Consider the following 7,248-nt stretch of genomic DNA (forward strand, 5'->3'; position numbering starts at 1 on the left):
GAGCTTATATGAGGCTGGAACTGCACAGATCACTGCAACTGTAAGTACAGATTCCCTGACAGTACAGAAAAATGGAGACTGGTCTGAAGCCCCCTCAGAGACTGGATGTCACTTCATGTAATCTGTCCCAGACTTGGAGACATTGGAAAGAAGAGTTTACACTATATGTCGATCTGACTGTGGGCCCCACTGATGACAAACGGAAAGTAAAGCTGTTTTATTACCTAATTGGGGAAAATGGCAGAGAATTAGCCCACACCTTGCTCCCAGACACAGACAACCTCCTAGCAGACATTGTGCAGGCATTTGATAAACACTGTGACCCAAAGAAGAATGAGACAGTGGAAAGATATGTTTTTCACAAGACATCAGGAGGATGGTGAAAATGTGGATAGATATCTGACAGAGCCGAGGAGACTTGCAGAAACATGTGGCTTTGGAGAGATCAGGGACAGTCTAATCAAGGACAGAATGGTGTGTGGCATAAAGGACAGTCATCTCAAAGAAAGATTACTGAGAGAGGAAGGCATGACTTTAGAGAAATGTATGCAAATCTGCAGGGCTGCTGAGCTCACAAAGCACAGCCTGAAGATGATGGCAGGCACCAGTGAGAATGATGATGACAAGGTACATGCAGTATCTATGAAAGGAAAGACAGGACCAGACTACCCTATAAACACTGTCCACTGCAAGTATTGTGGGAAAAGACATGAGAGAGACAAAACCAAGTGTCCAGCATATGGGGAAACCTGCAGGTCATGTGGCAAGAAGAATCATTCCTCTGCTCTCTGCAGGCAAGGAAGAGGCAAACAGTACAGACAGCTCCACACTGTGACACCAGACACTGACAGTGCAGAGGACATTACATGGCTACAAATGCAGTCTACAACAGAGAAAGTCAATGTAGTCGGGCAGTCAGTAGTGAAGGATGCCAAGCAGCTTTATGCAACATTCTTGTTGGATGAGAAGCCCATTAGATTTCAGCTGGATTGTGGAGCAAGCTGCAATGTAATTTCATTTGATCTGCTAAACAAACAGGTTTCTATTGAGCCAACTGACAAGGTACTGGTGATGTACAACAAAAGTGTTCTGAAACCAATGGGGACATGTAAGCTAAAAATACGAAACCCATGTAACAGAAATAGTTATAGAGTTGAATTTACCGTGTTACGGGGTGGTAACCATGTACCATTACTGGGAGTAAAAGCAGTTCAGGCAATGGACCTAATAAAAGTACAGTCTCAGAACATTATGTCTGTTGAAGTTGCCCAGGATATACAAAATCCAAAACTAAATGCAGAGCACAACTTGGACATGCAGAAAATAAAAGCAGAGTATGCTGATGTATTTGAAGGTGATGGATGCTTTGAAGGTAAATATAGGCTAGAAATTGACAACACAGTGCAGCCCACCAGATTACCTACAAGAAGAGTGCCTGTAGCGTTAATGCAACCGCTGAAAGTAGAACTGCAAGATCTACAGAGAAGAGGCATGATAGCACCAATCCATATGAGCACAGATTGGATCAGCAGTTTGGTCATAGTGCAGAAACCATCGGGCAAGTTAAGAATATGTATTGATCCTAAGCCACTCAACAAGGCGCTGAAACGAAATCATTACCCAATGCCAACATTAGATGATGTTCTACCAGATTTATCAAAGGCTAAAATATTTTCTGTATGTGATGTAAAAAATGGATTCTGGCATGTGGCCCTGACTGAAGATTCAAGTTTATTGACAACATTTTCTTCACCATTTGGACGCTTTAAATGGCTGAAAATGCCCATGGGACTAAAACCTGCTCCAGAGATATTCCAGCAGAAATTGATGCAGGCTTTGGAAGGACTTACTGGAGTGAAGACAATAGCGGATGATATCCTAGTAGTGGGAGAAGGTGAAAATATGGAATCTGCAATCAAGGATCACGATCAGAAGATGATACAATTTTTGGACAGATGCAGAGAAAAAAACATAAAGCTGAATTTGGACAAATTCAAATTGAAAATGACAGAAGTGGCCTATATTGGTCATCGACTGACTTCAACTGGGGTCAAAGTGGATCCTGAAAAGGTGAGAGCAATACAAGATTTGCCTACCCCTACTGATGTGTCTGGAGTACAACGATTTTTGGGCATGGTGAATTATCTCTCAAAATTTTGCAGACATCTGTCAGACATGTGTGAGCCACTGAGACAGCTAACCCACAAAGATGTGCGCTGGGAATGGACATAAAGCCAGGAGACGGCTTTCCGAGCAGTAAAGAATGCCATTGCAGATACAGCAACCCTAAAGTATTTCGATCCAGATCGAGAAGTGGTGGTACAATGTGATGCTTCGGAAAAAGGCCTTGGAGCCACATTAATGCAGAACAAACAGCCAATTACATTTGCAAGCAGAGCCCTTACAACAACAGAGCAGGGATATGCGCAGATTGAGAAGGAACTACTGGCTGTGGTATTTGGGATGGAGAAGTTTCACCAGTACACCTACGGTCGACGGGTAACAGTGCAGTCGGATCACAAACCATTGGAGAGCATTACAAAGAAACCATTACTAAATGCCCCAAAGAGACTACAGCGCATGCTGTTGCGACTTCAGAAATATGATGTTGACATCGTGTACTGTTCAGGAAGAGACTTACTGATTGCAGATACGCTAAGCAGAGCTTACCTTCCTATCACAAATGATGAGGAGGAAGACATTGAAACCATCAATATGTGTAACTACCTTGCAGTGTCAAAAGAAAAGGTCAAGCAAATCCAGACTTTTACAGAGAAGGATAAAAGTCTCCAGAGTTTAAAGACTGTCATCTTGCAGGGCTGGCCAAAATACAAGCAGCATGCTCCGAGGGAAGTCTCACCATTCTTCCACATAAGAGATGAATTGTCAGTGCAGCAAGGAATCATCTTTAAAGGAGACAGGGCTGTTATACCTGAAGTTCTCAGAAGAGGCATATTGAACACATTGCACTCTTCTCACTTAGGCATGGAAGGATGCCTACGTCGTGCACGAGAATCAGTTTATTGGCCAGGAATGAATGACCACATAAAAAATTACATAGCACAATGTGAAATATGTGCATCCTGCAATGATAAGCAACCAAAAGAGACATTGCAACCTCATGAAATTCCACATAGGCCTTGGTCAAAAATAGGAACAGACTTGTTCACATGGAATGACAAAGAATACCTGATTACAGTGGACTATTTCTCTAACTTCTGGGAGGTTGATTTGGTGCAGGACACAAGGGCGAGAACAGTGATTAAAAAACTCAAGGCCCATTTTGCCAGGTATGGCATTCCAGATATCGTTTTCTCTGACAATGCGGCACAGTTTACGTCGGAAGAATTCAAAACTTTCAGTAACAAATGGGAATTTGAACACCAGACGTCTTCTCCAAAATATCCTCAGAGTAATGGGAAAGCAGAGTCAGCAGTAAAAACGGCCAAAAGACTCATGCAGAAAGCAAACCAGGCGGGTGCTGATGTATATCTGTCTATACTGGATCATAGAAACACACCCACCCAAGGCCTAGACAGCAGTCCGGCACAGAGGCTCATGAGTAGGCGTACAAAGACACTAGTACCAACTGCGTGTCATCTGTTAGAGCCAAAGCTGCTGGGAAACATCGAAGCTAAATTACAGAAGAATCAAGCTAGGCAAGCTTTCTATTACAATAAATCTGCAAAGGATCTGCCTAAGCTCCAGAGAAATGACAACATTCGGCTGCAGCCAAGCACCACATTTGACAAACACTGGCAAAAGGCAAAGGTTGTCCAGAAACTGGGACCTCGGTCTTACGAAATTCTAACAGATGACGGAAGAAGACTAAGGAGGAATCGAAGATATTTGAGGAAAACGCAAGAAAGAGATGATTCATGGCCTTTTGAACAGTATCCAGACACCCAAGACAACGAGGCAGCAAGTACAAGTCAGGCACCAACAGTGACAGCTGACCATCAGGGTGAGGACTCTGGCCAGAGACAGACAATATCAGAAGAACTACCAGATGTACCAGATGTAGAAAGTGACACATCTTATATTACCAGAGCTGGCAGAATTAGCAAAAAGCCGGCGCACCTCAAAGATTATATCTAACTGGACGTACTAGGTTAATTTCTAACTTTGTCATAGTATACATTAGTTTAGTATCTTTTATTGTTCCTCTAGTTAAAAGAGAAAGGATGTAGCAATATGTTATATGTTCATGTGGCCTCTAGGGGTCTCACTACTTTTATGTGTGTTCTATATTCTTTGTTTGGAACTTGTTGGATGTTGTTGTACTCGGAATTCATGTAATGGAGGTTGAGACATGATGTGCATAAAGAGCCTGGAGATACTCACAGAGTGTGATTTATGACAGGATTCAACAAACAGAACACTAACTGCCCTGGCTAGTGCACTGGCCGGCGAGGGGTACTAGCCTCACCAACTGCAGATATTACCACATGGGGGATAGTCACAAACACAAAAGGGACAAGAAAATAAACACTTAGCTTTCTCTGCTGCAAAGCACCGCAGAGCAGAATAAAGGCATCAGGATAATGAACCCAGCAGAAGCACCACTGCACCCAGAGAGCTCCTCACTCAGGCTTGGTCTCAGAAGGTTGCTTTATCACCATCAGTCAGATGATGCACCAGGTGACCATTTAAAGGATGGTGGGAGTGTTCACTACCTATATCAGCTGACTCAGCAACACTGCAGTTACACCAGATTGCCGTGGGGGGGGGGGTGTTCAAAACTGATATTAACCCCCGATAGACTGAAAAAAAAGCTACATTTGAACAAAGTGAAACCAGAGCTGCCACACATTACAAAATGGATCGTAACAGTACCCCCCTTTTAATGAGGGGCGTCTGGACCCTCAACACTGGACCTCACCAGAAAAAAACGCACGGTGAGGATGCCTCGATCTACCAGAGTTCACCTCTGCAGTCACCTGATCCTCAGGTTTATGGTGAATGCAGCCCAATGGAGATGACAATAACATAGGTTCCGGAGGCACCACCAATCTCCAGAGCGCCGACATGTGGAATGTGTTGTGTATGCAGATTACTGGGGGTAACTCCAGCTGGAAAGTCTCTGGGCTGAGAATGGCCGACACCCGATATGGCCCGATCACCCTAGAACTCCAGGTCCAAGTAGCATACTTCCACCTGATGTTTTTGGTGGACACCCACACGTACTCATTCACACACAGGTCCGGACCTGAACGCTTATTTCCCCGCATGTGTTTGCCACAAGATGGTGAACTCTTTGAGAAACCAACAACAGAGGCACCCCCCTGAGTCATCAAACTCATATCCCCACTACCCACAGAGGGAACCACCACCCTCCCCTGACCCCTCCTAAGAGGACTCCAAGACTCAGGGTTTACTTGGGGTTAGGGTTGAGTCTTGCCCCTACTCCCTGGCAGTACCTCCACTGCTCCCCACCAGAGAAAAAGGTAGGTTGGAGTGTCGGGGTCGTCACGACAATACCCTTCCTTCACCAGTCATTCCAAATTAGACTAAGAGCATTGGTACCGGATAAGAATGAGTCAGACAAAGTGCTGGTTCAATCTCAGTGCATGCTCGTGCTTCCACACGTAGTGGCAACGTCACAGCAACAACTGACTTTATTTCCAGATACACAGCATTATATGGTCCATTGGGGGAAGGTGTGCAATTGGTTAAGCAATATGTGTCTAGTATTCAGTCTTTCTGGTTGGTTCTGACGTCATCTGGTGGATCCTCCTCTCTTCACGTCACTCAGGTTTCCATTTCAGCAGAAATGATACTTTAGCTTCAGAAACGAAACTAGCTTCTTAGCAGAAACAAAACTAGGGCAAAGGTGAATACTGGCAGCCATCTTAAATACAGTTACATTTGCATCAGCAAGCAAAAAGGGGAAAACTTATTGTTTCACAGCATAAGAATATAAAAGTACAAAAGTGTATAAAGATATATCTTTTCACCTTGACAATCCCCCCTAAACACTAAGTTTTCCCTAAAATGAAAGATCCTTCGAGACTGTCCATGTGATGGGGAAAGGGGAGGTGGATTTCTTCATCCAGACACCTCAGAAGCTCTCCCCTTGCGAGAGGCCTCCAGGCAGCTGAACCCTTCACTAGCTTCACATAGAGTTCTCCCACTGTCCCTAGACTAAATCTCTTAGCTTCATCTGAGAGTAGGGCGACATACTTAGGGATCTCCCCTGGATCAGTGCCATCATACTCTAGTGGGTCCACTTCTTGGTTGAGGAAGGTGCCAGTCGGAGTTGCTTCAGCAATAACCTTTTTATACAAAGGGATAACACAACAGAGGATTATCGATCCAACTACAAGAAGGGCAATCAGTACCAGACAAGCTTGTTGAAGGAATCCTTTGAGCCCACCCAACCAACCGGAAAAGAAAGATGTGTCTACTCCAGCATTAGTTTTTAATTCTGCTGCTAACCCATTTATCTTTTTAAGGGCTATCATGGTCTTTCCATTTACCCCAGAGTTCTGAGGGATATAGGTACAACACTCCTCTCCCACCATCCCACAGACTCCTCCTTTCTCAGCTAAGATCATATCAAGGGCTAGTCGGTGTTGGAGGGTCATTCTAGTGTTAGGGCCCAATTCCTCAACTATACCCTGGAAGGCTTCACAGGTAAAATTTTTGTTAATCTGCACTTGTGGGATTATGGAAGCAAAGCCAGTATAGATCTGGTTCTGGGCTTTAAATTGGTCAGGCACTCCCATTGGCACTCCAATAGCATCAACATATACTAATGGATCTTCTTCATAACTCATGTGGAGCTGATCGAGACTTCTCCTCTTTCTGGTATGTTCATCAGGTGTCTCTGGATCCCAAGGTAAAATCTTGAACTGCATAGCTAGTTTAACAAGGGTGCATTGACCTGTCCAGGTATTAGGCAACCTAGGAAGGAGCTTACCATCTCCACACAACCAATAAACGTCGTACATATACTGTGTAAACCGGCTAAATAAGATTAAAACAGATAAATCTCCGGGTCCGGATGGCATACACCCACGAGTACTAAGAGAACTAAGTAATGTAATAGATAAACCATTATTTCTTATTTTTAGGGACTCTATAGCGACAGGGTCTGTTCCGCAGGATTGGCGCATAGCAAATGTGGTGCCAATATTCAAAAAGAGCTCTAAAAGTGAACCTGGAAATTATAGGCCAGTAAGTCTAACCTCTATTGTTGGTAAAATATTTGAAGGGTTTCTGAGGGATGTTATTCTGGATTATCTC

The sequence above is a fragment of the Ranitomeya imitator genome, chromosome 5, assembly GCF_032444005.1.
Source record: "Ranitomeya imitator isolate aRanImi1 chromosome 5, aRanImi1.pri, whole genome shotgun sequence".
Classification (NCBI taxonomy): domain Eukaryota; kingdom Metazoa; phylum Chordata; class Amphibia; order Anura; family Dendrobatidae; genus Ranitomeya; species Ranitomeya imitator.